This window comes from Delphinus delphis, chromosome 14, assembly GCF_949987515.2.
Source record: "Delphinus delphis chromosome 14, mDelDel1.2, whole genome shotgun sequence".
NCBI lineage: Eukaryota > Metazoa > Chordata > Mammalia > Artiodactyla > Delphinidae > Delphinus > Delphinus delphis.
In genome coordinates, this window is record NC_082696.1 from 75,034,187 (window position 1) to 75,061,496 (window position 27,310).

Here is a 27,310-nt window from a genome sequence, read left to right on the forward strand (position 1 = left end):
GCCCTGATTGATGTAGAACCCTTTATATATTCTTAATACCAGTCCTTAGTCAGATATGTTTTGGAAACATTTTTTTCCCCCCAGTCTGATTGTCTTTCCATTTTCATAATGATGTTTTTAGATAACAACAGTTTTTTTTTTATCTCGGTGAAGTAAAATTTATTGGCCAGTGATTTTTTTGGTCTGGTCTAAGAAATCTTTGTATCAAAGTCATGAAGATATTATCCTACCTTTTTCCAACATGGTATAAGCTACTGGTCAAAGTTTTTTTTTAAATGGATTTTCAGTTGTTCCAATACCATTTATTAAAATGACCTTTCTTTCTTCATTGGATTGCTTTAGTATCTTTGTTTGTTTGGGCTTTTTTGGTTTGTCTGTTTTGGCTGTGCCATGTGGCATGAGGGATCTTAGTTCCCCGACCAGGGATTGAAACTGTGCCTCCTGCAGTGCAAGCGTGGAGCCTTAACCACTGGGCCACCAGGGAAGTCCCGCTTTAGTATCTTTGTTGGAATTAATTGACTATATCCACATGGGTTTATGGCTGAACTCTATTCTGTTCCATTGATTTGCTTGTTTACCCTTAGGTCAAGATCACACTGTAATGACTACTATAACTCTATAGTAAACCTTGAAATCTGGGAGTGTAAATCTCATAACTTTGTGTTTTTAGAAACTGTTTTGGCTATTCTAGGTTCTTTGAATTTCCATATGAATTTCAGAACGAGTTTGTTAATTTCTTTAAAAAAATCCTCCTGAGATTTTGATTGGACCTGAATTTGATATGCAGATCAATGTAGGGAAGTATTGGTGTCTTACTAATGTTGCTATGCTATGAACATATAAACATGTATCTCCATTTATTTGGGGTTTTTCTTAAATATTCTCAGGAAATGGTTTTTAGTTTTCAGTGTAGAACTTTCACACATCTGTTATTAAATTTATTCTTAAGTATTTTAAAGCTACTGTCAATAGTATTTTAAAATATTTTCTAATTGTTTGTTGCTAGTACATATAAATGCAATTTATTGTTGTATACTGACCTTGAATCCAACAATCTTGTTAAATTCATTTGTTCTAATTTTTAAAAATAGATTCCTGGATAAAATCCAAAGCACTGACAACACCAAATACTGGCAAGGATATGGAGCAACAGAAAAACTCATTCATTGCTAGTGAGAATGCAAAATGTACAGCCTCTTTGGAAGACAGTTCGGCAGTTCTTTGCAAAGCTAAATGCAGGCCTACCATGTGATCCGGCAGTTGCGCTTCTAAGTGTTTACCCTCAAGCCTGCACATGCATGTCAGTAGCTTTCTTTAGAACTGCCAAAAACTGAAAGCAGCCAAATAGACTCCAACAGATGAATGGATGAACGAACTGTGGTACATCCATACAATGGAACATTATTTAGCAATACAAAGAAATGAGCTATCACCCATGCAAAGACATATAGGAAATGTAAATTCATATTGCTGAGTGAAAGAAGTCAATCTGAATAGGCTGTGTTTTCTGTGATTATGACTATGTGACATTCTGGAAAAAGCCAAGCTATGGAGGCAGTAAAAAGATCAGTGGTTGCCGGGGGTCTGTGAGAGGAAAGGGGCATGTGCCATGCAGACCTCAGCAGCGTGATGGCAGCGGGTGGCCGGGGGAAGGGGTGAGGGTGGAATGGTGGCCATGAGGTGGAGGGAGGGGGCTCATTAACCTCTGACCGGAAGTAATAGAGTCTCAGGCCTCGTGGTGTATAGCTGTTGCAGCTTAATTTTGAACTATAGAGGCTGTGGTTTTAGCAGTGTGTTTGGGCCAAGTGGAGCCTTGTCAGATGACAGCAAGCCCCAGAAGGTTCAGGAAGTAGGTGCAGCTGATGCAAAGGAGGAGGTTTTTTCCCCTTTCAGTATATAGGACTTTTAGATATTAAGGCCTAGAAAAATTATGTGATGCTTGTTCTGTAAAAGTCTACAGGTCAGGACTTAAAACTACAACTAAGTTTCACGAGTGGCTTAGAGCACTGATATGTGTATTTCTAGCAGCCTGAGGTAGGTGGAGAAGAGAGGTGACTTCAAATCTGTTCCTCTTTATGTTGTTTTCAAGTCATTCTGGGCCAAGGGAGGATCATGCAGAGAGACTGACTGTGTTGTGTGTGCCTTGTTGACAGTCTTCTAGGGGATATTCTTCCTATCACATGGCCTCAGTCGACTCTGGGTTTGTTAGTTACATAAGCCCTGATCATTACTTTAGAATTTAACACAAATTGTATCTTCATCCGTAAGTGTGGGATTAAGTAATAAAGAAATAAGTAACATCAACGTTTCTGGTTCTTAAGAAGATGATGAATGAGCCAGGGTGGTTGGCTCCCTCCCCCAAATCAACCTTGGAGAAACTACAAAATCAAGAGGTAAAAATGAATTCAAGGAACTAAAAACAATGAAACCCCATGAAGAAATCCTTGTGAGGCTGTAGTCTCTGTTCACTTACTATGTATATAGAAGGTAGATGGCTGCAGCCCAGGGTGGAGGGTCTTAGTAAAAGGATTTGTTGGAGGAACACAGTGGATAAGATAAACAATAGAAATCTGTGGAGGGTGATTATACAGCCTAAACAAATGTGGGGACATAGATTCCATAGGCCTGCCTGGTTTCATACCCTGAGGCAGAGGCTATAGCGCTGGACTCAAGGCTCCTGGTCACAAGAGTGTAGTAAACACAGGGCTCGAAGGGGAAATGGAAATGAAGAGGTTTTGAATGTACAAGAAAGTTACCTCAGATAAGACCCGGTGACTAAGGCTGACACCACTGTAAATTTCTAAATTTTGCAAGAACACAGTAATATCTCAAATGCCAGTTCTCTGAGAAACAGGTGGATTTTCTCTCCAGGTATAGTAAACATAATGTCATTATTATTATGAGAATTAAATGCAAAGATGCAACTAAAGTGCTTAGCCCTGCGCTAGGAAAACAGGGCTCAACAAATATTAGCTGTCACTTAAAATTATTTTCAAGTTTAATCTGGGGGGTAGCGTACTCCGTGAGTGGTCAACTGAACTCACTTGATAAAACCTCTATTTTGCCAGTGTTTTTCTTCAATATGACTCTCAAAAGAAAAAGTCTTATTATAAGGCAAGAAGAAATATGATACCTATGAAAATGATATATTCTTGTAGAAAAATCTATGAACCTACAAGCAGAAGTACCCAGGAAATCCTTTTGGGATTTGGACATAAATGATACTGTTGGAGAGTAGCAGAGACTGCCTGGGCAAATGAATGTGTGTGATGTATTCTTGAAATAGATCACAGAAATTGCACAGAGGCAAGAGATAATGAAGGCAGATCTTTTCCTTATCTGGACATCTATTTGTTGGCTTATTTAGTTAAAATCAGACACTACTTTGACAATTCATTTTTGAAGGTATAAAAGTGATAAAGTGAATTGCTTTGCTGGGCCTAATTCTGGCCAACAAGGAGCTATTTGCTGGTAAAATGGAAGTGATTGAAACCTTAGGATAAAGCAGCTTTTTATTATGACAATTTAAAAAACTACAGAAAAGTGAGTGATTAAACAAACATCCATGTACTTATCACCTGGATTTAATAATTATTCACATATTGCCTAGGGATCAGTTCCTTCTCTGGGTTTCTAATACTGCCAAATGCCAATATGGAAAACATTAAGTTAGCAATAATAGTTTGATAAGTCAAAAATAAAGGAATGGAGCTATTTATCAGGATAGTACCTCTTCTTGATATTATGCTACACCTAGTATTCATTTTGCAATTCTTTTGCCCATTATGAGTGAATTCCTTTCTGAGTTTTTCATGAGTAATCTTCATGTCTATAATTTCCCCCTTTGAAAAAAGTGGGTGGTCATTCATTCTCAGTGGGATGCACTATTTTTCAATATAGGGAAAAGAACATTTCAATGAAATACTTTGGATCTGAGAATTCCATACAGAGAAAAGTGAAGCAATCGATGGTTTGACTTTTATTGATATGGAAAGTAATGATTCTGAGAAATATCTGTCTATATACAGTGCAATGGTAGGGTGACTTCTACTTCAAAATAATTTTGAATTTGTAAATAAAATAGTATTTCACCTTTATATGATACTATTCCTTCCAAGAGCTCAAAATTTTTTCAAATTTATTTCTCCATTTATTTTCATCATAGCTCTCTGATGTAGATAAGAAGGGATAGATATAACTTAATGATTAATATTCTGAAGGGAAAATGTATTTTGGGGATATTTTATTTGAAAGTCAAGAGAATATATCTTATTGTTTCTTACCAAGAATTGTAAAGACCATAAAATATATTGAAACATATAAATATATGTTTATAGTGTAGGTATCCCTTTTTTTCTTGAAAATTTATATATTGATGCTTGTAACCCATAGGGTAGAAAAATGAAACACATAAAAATACTGTATGCTTTGTTTAATGACTGTAGATGATATATGTCACTATACCTCTGAAAGCCAAGCATTTGTCTATCATAAATCCTGGAAGCATAAAATCAGCTTAAATATATGCCTTGGTAAGAGTAGTAGAGAGGGAAGAATGTTAGCAGGCTTGAGGAAGTCTTGTTAGATACTAACAAGAAAGATCATTAAAGCTGTTTCAGACAATACTCTTAATAGTTTCTGACAATTCGAACCCAGTGCATGTAATTCTCATTGAAATGTGTTTGAAATCATATCTTTCACTGACGGATATACACTAAAGTATTATTAGGTGTAATCTATTCTTATAGGGATTATAGGTAATTTTATTTCCCTATTTATATTTTCTAGTTATTTATTCCTTATTTTTTTACAATAACATTAAGAAAGAGAAGAAATACGTTATTTTTAAAGTTTTTCAGTACAATTTATTCTTCCTACATTTTAATTTACATTTATTAAGTATCTTAGAAATATTACACTCAAAGTAATAGAGCTCCAGAGAGAGGCCATTAACTAAGAGGGGAACAGTCTCAGTGTGCCAACTTCCTAGTTAGCCTGCTCGCCTCCCCACTACACATATTTGCCTTCTGGTGGTTATTACTATGTAATTATCTTCAAGATGTGGCTGAAACTTGAATCTACATCTGGCATCAGGCCAAGTCTGTGAATCCATGAATATAGGCCACCAAATGCATTTAGGGTACAGCCTGCTGAAGGTTCTTTCTTGACAGTCAATGATGATGAATGTGGAAAGACTGGCTATTCTCTTGGGAGAAGAAAATATACTCCACCTTAAGTGACAGCTACAGTTTTCTAACAGAAAAAAGAATCAAAGGGAGAGAGGATCAATGATAAGGATAGGGAAAATACTCTGAGAATAAAGTACAATATATACATAATGGAATAAATAGTGAGGCTGCTCCTGAGTCCAAACTCTTATTTTTAAAAGTCTGATAAAAATTTACTCAATTACATTTTATACAGTAATATTTAGTGAGCTTTGTCCAAAAAGGCTATGTTTTAAGTTTGTTTGTAAAAATAACAAAAGCTTTATCACTCAGTCTCCGGTCAATAAGAAAGGAAGAAAACCTGGCTAGAAATAACAATAAATAATTTCACACAAAAGGCCAGGTGATATAAGAATAGTATATTAATTAATATATTTTCTTTGTATTTACAATAAATCAATTTGTTAATACTGTGATAGAGAAAATAATCAGTCCACATTATGTAGTAGAAACAGGCTTTGAGGCTGATCAGACCTCTCACAATAAAAACATACAAGGATTCTTCCACAGCTAAAGTACTTTTCAACATGACAGTGTTGGGTGAAGGTAAAACTGACAGAGTACTTTACTTTATGTCCTAGAATCCAGGAATCGAGGATATTACCAACCATTAAGCAAGCAGCAAAAAGCTGTTTAGTTTTTCCAGGACTATTTAAATATAGTAGTTACCATATGAGAATTTAATTTTACTTTGAGATATAAAAAGTAAAAACCCTAAATAGGGAAACTGCACTAATCAAAAGCAGCCCCAAACAAAAAAGCCATCAACAGAAATGAAACAAGGCATTCTTACATATCATGCATAAGAAGGATAATTACATAATACATGCTTTAATGACCAGACTAATAATAATAAATGAGGTAAATTTTACAGTCATTGGAAGAAATAAACTATATTCAACCACTTAAGTGTTGTACCGACACTGCTTTTGTTTCAAAATATAAAGGAATCTAATTAATCTAACATCTAAAAACTGCATACTTTGAATGTTTGCTTTTTTGATCCCCTTTTGAGATAGTAAAGGGGTACTGTGTAACAAAATATTATCTGAATATTAATTATCAACACCAATATACAATTATCATGTAATTGCCATTCTGTATATGGAAATATTTTGAAAGCTAGGAAACAGATGAAAACAGACTGGTCAGAATTTTAAATTTCAGACTAATCCATGATAATCTAGAACAGAAGAAGACAAAAATAAAATTCACTAAATAGATATAACTTGATATCTTTTCCAAATTCAGTAGTCCACTAAGATGCAACTTCTAAACAAGTCTATTACCTCAAAGGTAAAAAGGAAGAAAATGTAAATCTCTTTTGAGCTTTAGTTTTCAAGTTTATGCTCTGAAAGAAGGCCAACAACAGTCAGAACAGCAATATTGTATCTTTGCTTTTGAATTTTGTATTTGTTCTATTTTAGTTATAGTGTGGAATAGAGAGAAAAATATTAAATTATCAAGTAAAGGGTAAGTATTTCTGGCCAGTTCATGAAATATATTGGGGTAATCAGTTGGGTCAAGAATTTCCTACTATGCTGCTACATTTATTATCTATGGCCTTGGAATAGTAATTTAGGAGATGTCTATCATAACTACTGATGGCACTTTTCATGGTATACCAATTTCCATTTTTACTTCTCTCCTTTGCCACTTAAATGCATTATTTTAACCACCTGATAGGAAATTTTATTTTACAAATTCCTGTTTCATTTACCGAAGAAGTGATTTTAACACATAAATCTGCCAATCCTGAGAGATGATGATGTTGATGATGATAGGAAAACTAAAACCCAGAGGATTATTCACTCAAATTTCTGCTTTAGTTTTTTTTGGAAGATCGCTGGCAGAATAGAAAGAAGAGCCAAAATCATTAGAACAAATACTGAGTTCCAGGAAACAGCTTCCCCTGCTGTTGTAAGCTGGTACAGTGTTCCTGCCTTAATTGCTACGAAAGAGGGAGATGCAACACCTCGAAAAGTGCCAGTAAAAAGAACTTTCAATGGCACGTTTATCACAGGAGACATGAATAAACCAATTAGGCAGAAATGGTGTTATTCTCAAAAGTATAATGTAGTTAATGAGATGTTCTCTGTGACGTTCAACCTACTGTGACCATTTTACTGCTTTCTCAGTTAGGTATTTATATACAACCGGCCTCCCGACTAAAGAGGGGAGCATATAGCAGAATGAGGCACCGAGTCCAGAACACAAACAAACAAGAAATAAGGCTAGTGGAAAGGGATAAAGAAACCCTGAGAGTGTATTGAGAAATACAGAGCCCAGAATAGCAAATATTCGCAAGAAAATATATGTAGCAAAATAAGCTTTTTAGAGAAAACACACATATGAAAAAGTAGAGAACAATCAAGTGCTAAACTGTCTCACTGAGAGTGCAGAGAATGGAGAGATCAGGTTGGAGCAGCCTGAGATTTTATGAAAGAGATGAGATTTGAGCTTGGCTTTGAACGAAGTGTGATTAAGGAGCCTTGAAAGTCAGGACATAGAGGAACTGATTTTATTCATCATCAGTCTTGACTGGGAAAATTATGGGGGAAATTCTGTCTTAGAATTAGTTTGAATATTCTCCGTTGAATAGGGGGCAAGACTTGGGGAAGAGTAGTAGAGGAGACTGGTTGTCCCTGATTTCTAGTCTCTGTCTCTCTATAGCAGGAGAACCCTGGGATTTTTTTTAGCTGGACACATGGCCATCCATTTCCCAGCTTTCTTTCCACTGAACCATGGCCACGTCATTATGTTCCAGCCTGGAAGTTGTGAGGGAAAATGATTTGTGATACTTCTAAAGACATTTCCTTAAGGGAAGGGGCTGTACTGTTTATCCCTCCTTCTTCTATCCTGCTGCTGCTCTATGGGAGAGGGAAACTATCTTCTATCTTTTTAAAGGTATGTTAGCTCAGGTTTGTATTTCATGCAGCTGAACCTATACCCTAACTAATAAAATTTGGTATGTGAAAGTAGAGTACTATATGTAACAGAAACGTAACTAGGTGCATTTATTTGATAGTTTCAAGGATACAGACATTGCAGAATGTAAAAGGGGGTCACATTTTTTATGGTGTGGCAAAACAGTGGCAAATGTACCTCTGACACTTGGATGGATAGATTATGGGCCAAGTGAGCCAATAACTCCAGCGGAAATGGGGGAAAAAAATTAAATGTCTGTTGGCTGCTTCTGACCTCTTTTAAAAGGCCTGGCAACAAAGAGGAGAGCTCAGGCTAGAACTAGCTAGTTTGCAAGTAGAAATGGAGGGAAATATAACTTTGATGAAGGAATTGGTACCTGAGGCAATCTCAGATGACTGGGGTTCTGGTAATTTGGGGCCTCACAGGGCTGAAGAAATAAACTGATTCTGTAATACAAATTCAAGCAATTATAGAACTGTCAGTTTTAGCAGGAGATAGGAATAGGGCCACAAACATTTTCAAGCACCCCTGTTAGACTATGGGAACCAATCTGGCTGTGAAGATGAGATTAACGGTGTTGCCTTGTCCCCAAGTCTCAGCTGGCTTCCAGTAGCTGCCACTGCCCTAGGCAGGGTACAGAGGTTGTAAGTGAAATGTCAGTCCTCAAGTCTTGAAGCAATTTTTTGATGAAATCTTTGGCTGAGTTCATCCCTTGAAAACTAAAAGATTGGAATCCTAGTAAGTTTTTGAGGGAATGTTATTACCAAATTATCCACATGTCAGGGCTGCAAAAGCCTGTGATTTTCTTTTAACCTCTAAAGCAACTTGCAAATCTTCAAACCTGCATTGATGGGAAGTAGGTTGTGAAAGCTATGTAGCCTCACTTCAGAAGTGTCTAAGGAGGATAACGGACAAGAAAGAAACCCCTGGAAGGCCAAACCAGAGGCCTGTGAGAAAAATGGACAAGCAGACAGAAGAACTGAGGCCTTCTAGATTGGCTAATGGAGACACTTATGAGCTCTGGGAATTTGTACAATATAGGCTCACTTTTTTTTTCAAATTTAAGATTTGTTTTTTAAAGTATACATATCGTATAAAAGTTTTATCTCATGAAAATATGCCCCATATTAAATAATTTTTAAGATACATAATTACTTATGGGTAATGTTTTCAATCTAGTTTATCCATTATCATAGTCCCTGAACCTGCCTTTGTTTCCTCTCCTAAGGCTCAGTGCAGAATATAACTTCCCCCATGAGGAGGGGCAAGAAATCAAGGGTACTAGGAAGACCAGTCTCAGTTATCACTGATGATGCCAAGAGGCACTTAACACCATGACCATGTCATTTAAACGTAAATTAGAAGATAAGCTATATGAGTGAACTTCATGAAGTTTTTCATGTAAAGTGTATTTTATGTCATCAAAGATATTTGATAATTGGGTAGCTTTTATTGTGATTATCGTGTACCTCCCCTACCACTGAGTATATTGGGTAAGACAACTGCTTTTGTTGTTTTGTTTTTTTGGTAAATAACTAGACCACATCTGGACCTGATATAAAGGAGGGCATATCACTGAAAAAAAAACAAACAACAAAACCTGGATTTTGAGCTGATGCAGTAATTGGACACAGCCTTGAGGTGGTGTCCTTTGAGGTCTAGGTGAGTGTGTTGCATATATTGGAAGAAGTATGCTATGCCACTCAGGTCTCCTTTTAAGAGAGTTTCTCAAGCAAGAGGTGCAGTCAACAGCAGCACCTTTGAGATCCACCAAACTCTTGGAGCAGAGGACACGCTCTCCCTCACTCTCTGGGTGACTCTAGCCAGTGACTGAGCATGGTGGGGTTCTAGGTGTGGCCATTGCTGCCCAACATGAAACTCATGCAAAGGGCAATTTTTGCTTTGTAATTTCCTGTGGGGCTGGCTAAGAGTTTTTTGAGTGGGTACCATAGTCTGGGCTCTTCCTATCCAAGCCTCCTTCTTTTTTCCTTTCCTTTCACAGGCATCAGATCTACACTGAACACTGAAAGCTTTTTGTGCCTACTCCTACACCCTCTCCCCTTTGTCTTTCACAGGCTTCTCCACCCAAAACATCTCTTGCCCTTCTAACTCTGCCTTGACCACTGTTTCCCGGAGGGCCAGAGCCAACACAGGCGCATATACATGTTCATTCACTGTAGAGTCAAGTAACAGCCAGTATTACATGTCCTTGTCTGTGGGATACAAGTTATTACTACTCCGCCACTCAATGGAGAATGTTCTTCGTGTCACGTTAAATAGATTCTCCTTTTTACACTTCAAGTGCCTTTGTTTTATCCTCAAGTTTTTCCAAACTCCCATCCATATTATTTATTCTATATATTCTCAAAATTTCCCTGAGTCTTTCTATCCCAACCCTCTGTCTCCTGGCTCCCGTCTCTATGAGGACTCTCTAGGACAGCTAGAGTGTGGCCATCACTTTGCTTCACTGCTCTCTTGAGTTGGGAATGACTATTTGGGGGGGGGCATGGCCTTCTTTCTTTGTTTTGATGGTATACTTTCCTATTTTCTTAAAATACATTTTCATGCCTAAGAAAGATTGCATTTAAGGTAAACTTCTGGGTCCTCGCATGTTTGAAAACGTCTTACTCTGACCTCATGAATGATTATTATGTTGGCTTTAGAAGTCTGGGGTAAAAATCATTTTCCCTGGGAATTTTTAAGGCCTTCCTGTATTGCCTTTCCACATCCTGTGTTCTGATGAGGTGGCTAATATCTTTGATTTTCACTCCCTTGTCTTTTCTCCTGGGTAGCTTTTTGGATCATTTCTTTATACTCAGAGCTATGACATTTTACCAGGACGTGTCTAATCCTGGGTGCAGAATGAGTCCTTTTGGTCTAAAGATTGACTTAATCTTCAAGGAAATTATCAATTAGTGCTTCTGTGATAATTTTTCCCTCAATTTTGTTTTCTCTTTCTGGAATTCTTACTTGGACGTAAAATGTCTTGAAATAATCTTTCGAATCTGTCATCTTTTCTTCCATGTTTCAGTCTCCTTGTATTGCAATCGGGGAGAGTTCTTTAGATTTATTGTCTAACTTTTCTATTGAATTTTTATTTGGGAATCAAATTTTAATTTCCAAAAGTTTTCTTGTTATCTGATACTGTCTTGTACATACTGTCTTGTAGTTATTTATGAATGCAGTATCTTTTTAAAAAGTTAATATTTTCGGGGGAAATACATTATACATTCAAGAGTATTATTATGTACTTTAAATATATAACAAAATGAATCCCCATGTACCTATCACTCCAGGTAAGAAAGGAAACAGCAGCACTATAGAAGCCCCTGTGTTCTCTTCTTTAATCACATTCCCTTCCTTCCAGAGGTAGTTCCTGCACTGAAGGTTGTGTTAATCATTCCTTTTCTTTTGAAAATAGTTTTATCATCTATGTATATATTCCTAAGCATTGATTATTTAGCTTTGCCTGTTTTTTAACTTTATAAACGGATTTCCACTGCATGTTTTTCTTTATGGATTGTTTCTCTTGATTTTGGGATTCTTATTTACCAACAGCTTCCATTCTCTGTTCTTTGCAGTTGACAGTTTATATCTTTTAAAGAAAGCATTATTATCATTTTAATGAAACTTCAGCAGGGGAAGGAGGTAAATGTGCACGCTTAGTCTGTCATATTAAACTAGAAGCCTAGAGATTTCTTTTTAATAGCATGTGAATCATGCTATTTTAGTAATTCATACTTGTTCTTATTGGCATGTTAGCATATATATGTTTATTATATGTGACATATATGAAGGTAACAGTTTAAAAATATTTTATCATTAAAAGATGTGAAGTAAATGCTCTGAAGGAGGTAGTGGGATGTAACAGGGCTTGGGATCGATCAAACCAGAGTTAAAATCCCTATTCCACCACCTTTTAGTTGAGAGATATTGGGCAAACCACTTAGCTTCTAAAACTCCCAATTTCTCCTTTTGTAAATGGGGATAAAAATACCTACTTGGAGATGGGGATTGACATGTATACACTACTATGTATAAAATAGATAACTAATGAGAACCTACTGTATAGCACAGGAAACTCTACTCAGTCCTCTGTGGTGACCTAAATGGGAAGGAAATCTTAAAAAAGAGGGGCTATATGTATACGTATAACCGATTCACTTTGCTGTACAGCAGAAACTAACACAACATTGTAAAGCAACTATATTTCAATAAAAATTAAAAAAAAATACCTACCCCAAAGTGTTGTTTGATAATTAGATGAGGTAGCGTACGTGAAGGATTTAACCTAGTGCTCAACATAAAGTAAATACTCAATAAACAAAGTTCCTGTTCTTCCCTCTCATTAAAGAAGAGTGAAGCTTTTCTGTCCTAAGAAATCTCGTAAGCAGGGCTAGTTTTAGCCTGTCCTAAGAAATCTTGTAAGCAGGGCTAGTTTTAGCCTGTGCAGTCACACCAGGCTCTGTGCTCAGAAGGACCCACGTTTGGTTTAATGCTCTACTGTCCCTGTCTTGAAATTATTAATGATTTTATCTTTGAGCTTATGTTATGTAAGTGAAGCCTGGGGCGATGGAGCATGTATATGAGCAGAAGAGGTAAATTTAATATGTTGTCCACCTTTTCTTACCACTCCATTCACATAAACTGCTCACAATGCTCTCTGAGCACAGAATTCCAGCAAATGCATGATGCATGGGAGTTTAGTGAGACTCAAACAAACATAAGGTAAGTTTTATGTCTATGACTAAGTTGGGGTGACGACAGCCCTGAGAACACACTTTTTTTTTTTTTTTTTAAATTTTTTGGCTGTGTTGGGTCTTTGTTGCGGCATGTGGGATCTTTTTGTTGTGGCACGTGGGCTCTTCGTTGTGGCGCATGGGCTTCTCTCTAGTTGTGGCGTGTGAGTTTTCTCTCTCTAGTTGTGGCATGCAGACTCCAGAGTGGGTGGGCTCTGTTCTTTGCCGCACGCAGGCTCTGTAGTTGAGGCACGCGGGCTCAGTAGTTGTGGTGTGCGAGCTTAGTTGCCCTGCGGCATGTGGGATCTCAGTTCCACCACCAGGGATTGAACCTCTGTCCCCTGCATTGGAAGGCAGATTCTTTACCACTGGACCACCAGGGAAGTCCTGATAACACACCTTTTTTGAACTAGAATTTGTTTTGAATGCCAAAGGAAGGTAATGGTTGGGAATTCCCTGGTGGTTCAGTGGCTAGGACTCTGTGCTTCCACTGCAGGGGGCTGGGTTCGATCCCTGGTTGGGGAACCAAGATTCCGCAAGCCACGTGGTGTGGCCAAAATAAATAAATAAATAAATAAACGGCAAGGGCATTCTAAGAAATAGAAATGTCTGTGGAAACCTCTATTGGCTGGCCCTCTGCTAGCTAAGTCCTTATGCTAGAAGTGATAATATAGAAATGGACAGTTATTTTTCTTTCAGTCCTTCTTCACTTACTAGTAAACCAAGTGTAGAGAGTGTTGGTAGAATGTGCTGGTACCAAGAAGTGAAATAAAAACAGTTGAGTTAGTTTTGTTCAGTGTTTCTACTTCTCTGCTAGAATGAAGTACATATGCATGTATGAGCTATGAAACATGAATTATGTAATTTCAGTGATTCTGCAACCAGTTAAGTCCTCTTGTGTTTAAAAACTGTTATTGCATAATATAAGTATGAAGAGTAAAACTCATAATAATTAAAAAAATAAAATTTAAATAATAATTCAATTTATTAATTTATAATAATAATTTAAAATTTTAATTTTTGTTAACTTAGATGACATTAAGTAGCAAATAAAAAACACTGTAACTAGTCAAAAGAAAGACTATGGAAGAAAGGAAAAAGCTTTACATTTTAGTAACTTCAACAGCAATTTTATCCCCAGTATTTTGAAAAAGGAACTTGTGCTTTCATTTTACACTAGACCTTACAAATTTTGTCGTCAGCTCTGCTCACAAGAACATTTACTGACTTTCAAAGCCTGCTCTTTTTTAAAATTTTTATTTATTTTTAATTTTTTGGCTGCATCTGGTCTTTGTGGCATGGGGGATCTTTCGTTGTGGTGTGCGGACTTCTCTCTAGTTGTGGGGTGCGGATTTTTCTCTCTCTAGTTGTGGTGCACAGGCTGCAGGGTGTGTGGGCTCTGTAGTTGTGGTGCGCAGGTTCCAGAGCGCGTGGGCTCTGTAATTTGCAGCACGTGGGCTCTCTAGCTGAGGCACAAGGGCTCAGTAATGGTGGTGCGTGGGCTTAGTTGCCCCGTGGCATGTGGGATCTTAGTTCCCTGACTAGGGATTGAATCCGCGTCCCCTGCATTGGAAGGCGGATTCTTTACCAGTGGACCACCAGGGAAGTTCCTTAAAGCCTGTTCTTTATCAGCACAATCTGGAAAATGATAGCTAGTAGGTTGGGTTTGCAATTTTCTTTTATGGCAGATGGAGACAATATCATAGGGCACAATCTACTCTTGCTTTAAGTAATTAACTGTTTTTGCTGAATTGGTGAGTCCAGAGCCAAATAAGCCTGCTTAAATGGGAAAAGTGGAAAAGGGAAGAGACAGTAAATCTTTCATTGGGCTTCAGTGGTTTTAGGAGAAGAAATTAAAAAACAAGATTGTGTGGAGGACATGCCAAACGTGAAAGCTTTGGGGGCTATTTGACTCCCTTATGGAAAGGTTGTGTGTGAATGTGCTTAGAAGGATCTAGAATCCAGCATCACTCCAGGCTTCTGCCACTGTCCCGCTAGGCTGATAGATACTTGGTGGCTGGAGACAAGAAGGGAGAAACAAAATTGAATTGAATGGCTGAGTTGTTTTTCTTTTTCTTTTTCCTTTAAATTCATGAGAAAGAATTCATATGAAGTTCATCATCTAATTAAAGACCAAGGAGTAACTGATGACCTTAGTGTGTCAAATTAAATCCATTTTTGTATTTTTAAAAATAGAGTTTGTTATATTTAAAATAATTTTTACAGATAAGATGCTGTAAAAGAGGAGAGCAGCCAAGATGAAAGCCACTGATAGGAGAAAGACAAGAAAGATTAAGGATCCTGTAAGCAAGGCTGAAGGGAAGTTTCAGGGAAGAGTTTTAGGGAGGTTTTTCTTGTGATTACTTATTTCTCAAGAGACCATAAGGGTGATGGATGGTTTTAGAACTTGAGCCATGATGCCTGATTGTGTTATATTTGTTTCCCTTTAGAAAGACATTCAAATGTCACAGCAGTCTGTGTCGTTTGACTACCTTAAAATGGGTAGCTGCCATTAGGTGGCAGTGTTTGCATGTTTGTGCAGTCGAGTTGTTTCCAAGAATGTTATGTTAAGCATCCAAAGAAAAGGATTAAGAAGTCAAAGAAAACCAGTTTTGTTTAAAATACACACATACACAAGCACCTACAAACACTTCTTTATTCAGACATCAGTGCTTTCGATATGGTTGGCATATGGATAAATCCAGAGTCTACAGGAAACATTAAAAGACAAGATGTACATATAAAGCAAGCAAGAAAGTAAAATACTGCCTTTTTTAGATGCTGCCACTTCCTTTTAATTTTTTCTTCTTATTGACAATTGCCGTTTATTACAGTGTTAATATTGCTGGCCTGTTCTTAGTCTTCACTTAGAGTATTGAGTCCTTGTAGGGTCTTCGCTCTATGAAACTCTGGAGGCACTTTCTTGCTAGTCTGATTGTTTTAATAACTTGTATGGTGTAAGTCAGCAAGAAACAAGGTGCTTCAGAGCTAAAGGCTTCAGACTGCTTAACTGTTTTTTTTCTAATATCTTATTATTTTAAAATATTTATTTATTTATTTTTTGCTGCATTGGGTCTTCGTTGCTCCATGGCTTATTCTAGTTGTAGCGAGTGGGGGGCTACTCTTCGTTGCGGTGCGCGGGCTTCTCACTGTGGTGGCTTCTCTTGTTGTGGAGCATGGACTCTAGGCATGCAAGCTTCAGTAGTTGTGGCACGCGGGCTCAGTAGTTGTGGCTCGTGGGCTGTAGAGTACAGGCTCAGTAGTTGTGGCGCATGGGCTTAGTTGCTCCACAGCATGTGGGCTCTTCCTGGACCAGGGCTTGAACCCATGTCCCCTGCTTTGGCAGGTGGATTCTTAACCCCTGCGTCACCAGGGAAGCCCTAATTGTTGAATTAATAACTTATCTTCCTATATATCTTTAAAAAAATCTCTTTAATTATGGAAGTAGTCTTTCTTTTTACTTATTTTCCACAGATAAAAACTGAAACTTCATAAAAAGAAAGATGGGCAAGTTTTGTACATCTTTTGCATTGGCAGCTGTGTAAGATAAAAGAAAGGTAACTCATTGTGAACACATTTTGGCTCCTGACGATCATCACTTTCTTTTCCCTGAAAGCTCGTGGATAGTCTTTTTTTTATTATTTGACGATAGTAGTAATAACAATAATAACAAACACAATTTATGGTGCTTACTATGTGTCAGGCATTAGGGGCTTTACACGTAGGAATCCATATAATCCTTGCAACTACCCTATAAAGTATTTACTAGTGTTCTCATTTTACACTCAAATAAAATGAAGCACAGCGATGTTAAGAAATATGCAGAGGCCACACATCTAGTACGTGGTGGGTGCAGGGCTAGAACTCAAGTTGTCTGGTACCACTGTGCTGTGGTAGTTACTTTCTCAACTTTTAGTTATAATTTTATAATTTAGATATCAATTTATATTGATAAATTTTTTTAAATAAAATGAAGTGTTATTGTCATATGATGTTATTACATTTGATTTTAGTCTTTGTGTTCTGGTTATAGTGCATTTTTGAAGGTTAGAATAAGAGTAAAAATATTTCGTTTAAAAATTTGTGAAGATATGGAGAATTTATTACATGCTACCTAGGTTCTGAGAGAAATTAAGGCCTCCTTATTGGCTGCTATACTAGAAATGAATTGGTAAGTACTGCTATCGTGGTGCTGAATTTGACTGCATTAAAGTGCCAGGCAGGAAGATTTTGCCTGTTGCATCTCTATAGAGTAGGTGTTTATATAAGTTTGTGTAATTGATACCAGTCAGCAATAGGAGAGTCTGAAGACAGCTCTTACAGACATATTAGAGCCCAACAATACTTTTGAGAGAAGATTGCCTGTCGGCAACCTGCCAAAAATGCAGAATAATACAGGAATCAAGAATGTAAAAGATGGAGCATCTTAATAAATATCTGTTGATTTGATGTTACTTGGTTATAAGTTATTTAAAGATTATCATTCTTGTGCCACTTCGGTTATCTTTTCCTGTGCCCTTCTTCTCATAATTAGCCAGTCTCCTCTGCTTCCTTCATGCATTTGTGCAAACTGTATTTATGCATGTTAGTGGTGCATTCTTAGGAAGAGAAGATAATGAGATGGTACTGAATAAATGGCCTTTTAGTTGCAGTTACATAGCATATGTAGTCAAACATAAATAATCAGAAATCTCCAAATCATGGCAGTGTTTTATTTATTATATTATCAGATCCATAGGAAATTCTCCAGTATGGTTAGCAAATGAATTTTGCAGCTAATTAACAATTAAATTATTAAGCAAAATTTCCCAGCAACCAAAAGTGCAAGTAAAAAAGATCCTTTTTTTTTTTTTTTTTAGATGTTGGGGGTAGGAGTTTAGTAATTTATTTATTTATTTTTGCTGTGTTGGGTCTTTGTTTCTGCGTGAGGGCTTTCTCTAGTTGTGGCAAGTGGGGGCCACTCTTCATCGCAGTGCACGGGCCTCTCACTATTGTGGCCTCTCTTGTTGCGGAGCACAGGCTCCAGACGCGCAGGCTCAGTAGTTGTGGCTCATGGGCCCAGTCGCTCCGCAGCATGTGGGATCCTCCCAGACCAGGGCTCGAACCCGTGTCCCCCGCATTAGCAGGCAGATTCTCAACCACTGCGCCACCAGGAAAGCCCCAAGATCCATTTTTATCTATCAATTTGGCAATAAAAATGAATTTTATTCAGTGATAGACGGTGTAGGGAAATGGGCATTCTCATATTCTCTTGGAAGGAAGTTAACTGATAATTTTTCTAGAAGGCAATTTAGCTATATATATGTATCAAAAACCTTTAGGTATTTGTACTCTTTGACACAGCAATCCCACTTATAGGAATTTATATTTAGACAATTCATAAATGTATATAAAGATAATTATCTAAATACTGTTTATAACAATCCCAAATTGAGAAACAACCTACTATCTAATAATGATAATTTATTAAATTTTGATAACTGTCTAAAACAAAAATATGCAGGAGAAAAATGTTCAATGACATAGAAAGATGTTTTATATCTTTTAATAATACATTTTGTATATTTTAACTATATGTCTATATATTATTAGATATAAATATAAAAGATAATATATCTTTTAACAATATATTTTAAGTTAGAAGGTTACAAAACTGTGTATATACTATAATCATATTTTGGGGAAAAAATACTGTGGAGTAAAAACAACAGAAGAATATATATCAAATGTCTAGCAGGATTTATCTCTGGTGGTAAGCTTACAGGTGATTTTATTTTCTTCTTTATGCTTTTTTAACTTTCAAAGTTCTACATAAACCTATATTATATTTGTATATGTGAAATATATTAACAGTTATATATTTTCCCAGAAAAAAGTAAACTAACACTTCATTGTTACTCTAAAAACTAGGTAATCAATTATTGTATCAACATACCTTGAAAGAGTCCTTTTACAAATAAATAGGCCAACTTCCTCTTCCAGATAAGAAAGTAGAATATATCAGACCTACTTCCGCATTGAGACCAACTAGAAATGCTGGATAAATCCCAAACATTTTGGGGGGAAATGTTTGTTTGAAGATATTGGAGAGCTACAAAGCAACAAGGCTTGATGCCAGTATTTCCAAAAGAAATATAAATGCGTTGAGATTAGTCCAGTATTCTGCAATGCTTGTCCTTTGAGTGATTTACTAATTTGGAAGCAGCAGTTGAGAGGTTGAGAGACTGAGCAAAAATTATGATTGAAAGACTAAAAATCTAAGTAGAACTTTCAGTTATTTCTATTCACTGGGGAGTTCAAATTTAATGCCCATTAAAGAGCAAGAGCCTTGATAAATCATGAAGGATTTTATTTGGGAATCCTGAAGGACTATATTCTAAGAATAATGGCAAACTGGAAAAGAAACCATCATAATGACTGAAACTGCTTTGAAATATTGATAGATCAATCATGATTGAATTAAGGTAATCAGCCTCTATTCTTTCCGACAGAAGCATAAGTAAATACTCTGTGGAAGCAGATAACATCTAAAGCCTCAGTTTATTCCTCCAATGTTCCTTCAAAATGCTTGTATTGAATAAAAAACCTTACTAAGCATACCAAAGATCAGGCTCAAAAAATGAAAAACCAAGAGAAAAAATAGACAAAAACAAATAAACCATTAGGCAATCCAGGTACTGGATGAATCAGACATGGACTTAAAAATGACTGTTATTAATATTTTCAAAATATAAATGATGAGATAGGGAATTTGAACAAAAAAATAGAAAAAATACTGAAAAATTAAAAAAAAAAACTAAAAACTCATGATGAATTTAACACCAAATTAGAAACAGCTGAAAAATAAGTGAATTGGAGGATGAGTCAGCAGAAAATATTCAGACTGAAGCATGGAAAAGAAAAACACAGAAACAACACCAGAGATATATAAAACACTGTTAAAACATCTAATGTATGTGTAATTGGAGTCCCAGAAGGAGAAAGGCGAGAGAATAGAGCAGATACAGTAGTCGATGAGAAATTGAGTATTTTTCATGCAAACTAGAAGACATCAATCTATAGATACAAGAAGCATCACAAACCCCAAGCAGTATGAATACAAAGAAAACCACACCTAGGTGCATTATAATAAAACTGCTGATAAACAAAGACCAAAAAAATAAAAGGAATAGAAAAACACCTAAAAGCAGTCAGGGACAAAAAAGTCAAATTTACTGTCAAAGGAGCAATGACAGCTCTGACAACTAACATCTCAAGAGAAGTGATCAAAGCCAGAAAGCAATGAAAAAGTAAAAAGTGTTCTAAAAGAAAATATCTTCCAACCTAGCGTTCTTTACCCAGTAAAAATATCATTCAAATATTTTGAAGGATAAAATAAAGATGTTTGAAGTCAAACAATCAAACAAAAACAGAAAAACAGAAAAAAAAACTTGTTTCTAGCAGATCTGCACTAAAAGAAATACTAAATAGTAAAAAGAAAAAAATCCAATACAGAAACATGGTAATTCAGGTAGAAATGAAAAGCAATGGAAAGGGGCAGAAAACTTGTTTGAAGAAAAATGGCTGGAAGCTTCTCAGACCTGGGGAAGGAAACAGACATCCAGGTCCAGGAAACACAGAGAGTTCCAAATAAGATGACCCCAAAGAGATTCATACCAAGACATATTATAATTAAAATGTCAAAAGTTAAAGATAAAGAGAATATCTTAAAGACACCAGGGGAAAAACAACTTGTTATGTACAAGGGAACTGCCATAAGACTATCCCCTGATTTTTTCAGCAGAAAATTTGCAGACCAGTAGGGAGTGGCACAATATATTCAAAGTATTGAAAGGAAAAAACTTCCAACTAAGAATATCCTACCTGCAAGGTTATCATTCAGAAGTGAAAGAGATAAAGAGCTTTCCAGACAGGCAAAAGCTAAAGAGGTTCATCACCACTAAACTGACCTTATGAGAAATGTTAAAGGGACTTCTTTAAGCTGAAAAAAAAAAGGCACTAACTAGCAACAAGGAAATGTATGAAAGTAAAAGTATCACTGGTAAAGGCACATATATAATAAAGGTAGTGGATTAACCACTTATAAAGCTAATATGAAGGCTGCAAGTCAAAAGGACTAAAATTAACTGTAACTACAATTATTATTTAAGGTTTACACAAAATAAAAAGATGTAAAATATGATATCAAAAACATAAAACAGAGAGAGAGGGAGTAAAAATGTAGTTTTTAGAATGTGTTCAAACTTAAGTTGCTATCAACCTAAAATAGATTGTTATTTATATAGGTGGTTGTTATATGTGAATCTCGTGGTAACAATAGGCCAAAAAACATAGTAGATATACAAAAGACAATGAGAATGGAATCCAAACATAACACTAAAGAAAGTCATCAAACCACAAGGGTAGGGACAAAGAGAAAAAGAAACAGAGAACTACAAAGACAACCAGAAAACAACCAACAAAATGGCAATAAGTACATATCTATGAATAGTGTAAGTGGACTAAATGCACTGATCAAATTACACAGAATGGCTGAACGGATAAAAAAGGGAGATTCATTCATATGTTGCCTACAAGAGACCTATTTCAAATACAAGGACACACACAGACTGAAAGTGAAGGGATGGAAAAAGATATTCCATGCAAACAGAAACAAAAAGAAAGATGGTGTGCCTGTACTTATATAAGACAAAAATAGGCTTTAAAACAAAGACTGTAATAAAAGAAAAGAAGGGCATTACATAGTGATAAAGGGGCCAATCCAACAAGAGGATATAACATTTGTAAATATATATGCATCCAACATAGGAGCACCTAGAGGTGTAAAGCAAATATTAACAGAACTAAAGGGAGAAATTGACAACAATAGGATAATAGTAGGGGACTTTACTCCCCTACTTACATTAATGGATACATCATCCAGACAGAAACTCAATAAGAAAAACATCAATGTTAAATGACATATTAGACCAGATAGGCTTAATACATATGTATAGAACATTCCATCCAAAAGCAGCAGAATATATATTCTTCTCAAGTGCACATGGAACATTCTCCAGGATAGGTCACATATTAGGCCACAAAACAAGTCTCAATAAATTTAAGCAGACAGAAATCATATCAAGCATATTTCCAACCAAAATAGTATGAAATTAGAAATCAGTTACAGGAATAAAACTGGAAAAAGCACAAATATATGGATATTAAACAACTAATGGGTCAACAAAGAAATCAAATGGGAAATCTATAAATACATTGAGACAAACGAAATTGGAAATACAACATTACAAAATCTGTGGGATGTGGCAAAAGCAGTTCTAAGAAGGAAGTTTATAGCAATACAGGCCTACCTCAAGAAACAAGAAAAATCTCAAATCCTTTACACCCAGAGGAAAGAGAAAAAGAAGAACAAATGAAGCCCAAAGTTATTAGATGCAAGACAAGAATAAAGATCCGAATGAAAATAAATGATAGAGACTAAAAAACAACAGAAAAATCAATGAAAGAGATGGTTATTTGAAAAGATAAACAAAGTGGATAAACCTTTAGCTAGACTCACCAAGATAAAAAGAGATAGGGCTAAAAAACAACAGAAAAATCAATGAAAGAGATGGTTTTTTGAAAAGATAAACAAAGTGGATAAACCTTTAGCTAGACTCACCAAGATAAAAAGGGATAGGGCTCAAATGAATAAACTAAGAAATGAAAGAAGTCACAACTAATGCCACAGAAACACAAAAGATCATAAGAGACTACTAAGAACAGTTACACACCAACAATTGAATAAATCAGAAGAAATAGATAAATTACTAGAAACATACAGTCTTTCAAGATTGAGTCATGATAAAACAAAAAATCTGAATATACCAATTACTAGTAAGGAGATTGAATCAGTAAAAAAAAAACCTCCCAACAACCAAAAGCCTATGGTCAAATGGCTTCACTGGTGTATTGTACCAAAAATTCAAAGAAAATTTAATATATGACCTCTCAAACTCTTCCAAAAAATTGAAGAGGAAAGAACACTTCCAAACTCATTTTACAAAGCCAGCATTACCATGATACCAAAACTAGATAAAGATACCACAAAAAAGGAGATTATAGGCCAATATCCCTGATGAATATAGATTCAAAAATTCTCAACAAAATATTAGCAAAGTTAAGTCAATATTGTACAGAAAGGATACACTATAATCAAGATGGATCATACACCATAATCAAGTGAGATTTATTCCAGGGATGCAAGAATGATTCAACATCTGCAGTTCAACCAATGTGATACACCACATTAATAAAATGAATAAACAAAATCATATAATCATATCAATAGATGTCAAAACAGCATTTGACAATATTGAACATCCATTAATAATAAAAACTCTTGACAAAGTGGGTATAGAGGGAATGCACCTCCACATAATAAAGGCCATATATGACAAACCCATGGCTAACATCATACTGAACCGTGAAAACCTAGCTTTTCCTCTAACATCTGGAACAAGACAAGGATGCCCACTTTCACCACTTTTATTCAACAAAGTATTGGACATCCCAGCCCCAGCAGTTAGGCAAGAAAAAGAAAGAGATATCCAAGGTGGAAAGGAAAAAGTAAAATTGTCCCTATTTACAGATGACATGGCTATATATAGAAAACCCTTTAGGCTATACCAAAAAACTATTAGAACTAATAAATGAATTCAGTTGTAGGATACAAAATTAATATAGAGAAATCTATTCCATTTTTATACACTGATAATGAACTATCAGAGAAGTTAAGAAATCAATCCCATTTACAATTACATCAAAACAATAAAATACCAAGGAATAAATTTAACCAAAGAGGTGAAAGGCCTGTATACTGAAAACTATAAGACACTGATAAAAGAAATTGAAGAAGATACAAATAAATGGGAATATATTCTATGCTCATGGATTGGAAGAACTAATATTATTAAAATGTCTATACTACCCAAAGCAATCTACAGATTCAGTTTTAGCTCTATCAAAATTCCAATGGCTTATTCCATAGAACTAGAACAAACAATTCTAAAATTTGTGTAAACAAAAGACCCTGAATAGCCAAAGCAATCTTGAGAGAGAACAAAGCTGAAGGTATCATGTGCCCTGATTTTAAACTATACTACAGAAGCTACAGTAATCAAAACAGCATGGTATTGTCATAAAAATAGACACACAGATTAATGGAACAGAATAGAGAGACCAGAAGTGAACTCACACATACATGGTCAATCATTTAGGCCAAAGAAACCAAGAATATACAATGGGAAAAGGACAGTCTCTTCAATAAATGGTGTATTTTTCTTGAATAAATGCTCTCTGGGTTACTGCAGCTTTTGGTTAAGTTCTGGAGTTCTGAAAAATTTGATACTGACAGTTTTTTCCATCACTTTTATGGAGGGGCAGAATTTTGGAGTTCCTTACTCCACGATTTTCACTGATATCCTCAAGCGTATAACTTATAGTCAAAGAATATATTGCAATAAAGTTATAAAATTATTGTAGTGTATAAAAATATTGTCTACATAAGAATGATAATACAATATATCAAATATGTGAAGTGTAGGTAAAATCTGAGCTTAGATAATCTTACATTCATATATTAGAAAAAAAGAGGCAGAAAAACACTGAGCTATATATTTAACTTAAGAAGTTAGAAAATTAAATGCAAATAAGATTGAAGGAAGGAAAGGATAAAGGGAAGAAATTTATCAAATATAAAAAATTGAATAATAATAAAGAAAATTCAAATGTTTGTTCCTTGTAAAGATGAATGTAATTGATAAGCTATTTTCAAAGTTTATAAATAATATAAAAGGAAGTTAAAAATAATCAATATCAGGGATGAAAATGACAATGTCTACTAAGGTTAAATGTAAGCATATCCAAAGACCCTGCAATTCTCCTCTTAGGTGGACACACATAACATACGTACACCTAAAGACATGCACAATAATTTTTATGGTGGCACTATGAACAAATTCATAAGTGGAAAAAATCCAAGTGTCTGTCAACAGTATAATGGATAATTATATTGTGGTAAATTTATACTATGAGATTCTACATGGCAATGACAATGAATGAGTCATAATTATACCACAGCATGGAGGAATCTTAGAAAGCAGAAAATTTATTAATAGAGTTAAAAGAATATTTCTGTATAATTCCATTTGTTTGAAGTTCAAAAACTTATCTATGGTAATAGAAGTCAGGATAATGGCTAACTCTGGAAAGGAGGAGGTATATTGATATCGAAGCCCTGGGGGAGAGGAACAGTGCTTCAGAGTGCCCATGAAGTCCTATTACTTGAACTGGGTGATGGTTACATGGCTGGGTATATTTTGCCAAAATTCATTATGCTGCCCATGTGATTCTCTATATGTATACTTCAACCAAATGGTTTATTAAAAAATACATAAATTCCCTGAAAACAATGAAACATTTAGATTTATATATTGACAGTGGCAGTGGGAAGACAGCTTTTGGGCAGGGGACCCTTAGTTTTGCCTCTCAAATCATGTCATTCAGGTCCCTCCTCTTAGAGCTATCTCCTCACGTTTCTGATATAGGCTCCATTATTCTCATACTTGCACTTTTAATCTTACTTCCCTTGCAGGATTGCTTTAGGGAAGCTCATGGTTAACCTGTTGCCAATTACAAGGATGTTAAATACTACATATTCTGTAATATATTAAAAACATGAAATAATAATTGTTTGCAAAGAAGAACAACAAAATAATTTAAAACCATAAGAAGGATAGGAGTATTTAAAAAACTTGTCTTACAGGCAGGTGGCAAAAGTTTTTAAGTATAGATTTTTGCTAGTATATGAACCTCACGTTGACAACTTATATGTCATTTCATGTTATTCAAGACCTGTGTTTAGACTTAGAGGATTCCTGTCTACAGCTTCATGTACTTACTTTTCTTTTATACAAGCACACTTCTGTGAAAACCAAGAAGTTAATAGTTAATACATTTCGTAGGTCTAGTGGAAAAAGTCTTTTATGTTATGGATCAATGCTGAATGCCAAAGACTTGCTGTAGCTAGACTTAGGTGCATTATACTTCTCAGGAGAAAAGAGGGAGACTGGTAATAAGATTTATTACATGTAAAGTGTAGTACTTGTGTGTGTGTTTGTGTGTGTGTGTGTGTATGTGATTAGCTTATTTACTCCTCCCAGACAGCATACAAAGTAGATATTAGTACTTCTAATTCACAGACAAAAAGTTTTGAGGCTCAGATGATCTAAGTAACTTCCTACGATTGCATAGCTAGTAAATAGATATGAGATTTAATCCCTGTATGCTTGGCTCCAAGCTCATGTTTTAACTGTGATGCCACATAGTTTCTTTGAAATTATATGCCATTTAATTTTTTCATTTTACTTTCACCATCTATCCATTCATCCATCCATCTGCCCATCTATCAGCATTCATATGTTGAATAAAGAGTGAGTGACAGATACTAATTTAATACAAAAATCTGACAAGCCATTCAGATTATTTACACAAACTAGACTATTTACAAAGGCCTTAAGTCATGTATGAGGCATGTGGTTCTCTCTCATCACCAATACACACATATTTCTTCCTTCATCACGTACCTCATGAATTACTGGAATTCTACTTATTTTCTTTGCTTTTTTTGTGTCTGTATGAATCTCCATTTAGATTGCTGTTGAATTTAGAGGTGATTCAATGAAGATACAGGTGATTTCTACGCCTAGGGATGTATTAAAAATTGTGTCACATTTTCCTGAAGCTGTTTCAGAAAAATGTGTGTTTAATCATGAAATATCAATATAATGATCGTTTTGGGCTTTGTGGTAAATCCTTGCACTTGTGTGACTGGAGAAATAAAATGTGTATGTTTATGTTGCTGGGATTTTGATTTTATATGGACTGTTTTTCTCATTTATCCTATTTTAAAACATCTACAAGCAGTCAGTATGTTCACAAAAGGCAGAATAATCACGAGAGTAATTATACTTACTTGAGTAAAAGCCTTAAAAGTCCTTGCATCAGGGGGCACTAGATTAATTGTATATTCTATTACTTTACCAGCATTTGATTTTAATGCTGTGGTCTTGACTGTCTCTTGGCATGGAGGTCAGGATGTTAAACCTCTATTTTTTACAGTTGAAAGAGACTACTCAGGTATCTGTTACCAGGAAAGCAAGTTCTTCCTTACTCACTGAGATTTAAAAAAAAACAAAACACTAGTATAAAATATAACTGTAAAAGAGAGTCAAATCATTATTCAAAATTTTGCTGTAGCTAAAAAAATTTTTGAGATGCCTTTTATTGCCCTGAAATTTCTCTCAAAGCCAGTTAATCAATTCACACAAGGATTAATTTCAATGTATCTTGTTTTCAACTTACTGAACTGTACTT

General features: G+C 35.5%; 1 long non-coding RNA gene and 1 pseudogene across 3 annotated transcripts in view; one reads left to right on the top strand and one right to left on the bottom strand.

The window, feature by feature from the left end:
• The window catches only part of LOC132437096 (uncharacterized), a 459,886-nt gene that overhangs the window by 78,826 nt on the left and 353,750 nt on the right, over nucleotides 1–27,310 (top strand). The window lies entirely within an intron of this gene.
• LOC132437381 (transmembrane protein 41B pseudogene) lies at nucleotides 6,598–7,562 on the bottom strand (annotated as a pseudogene).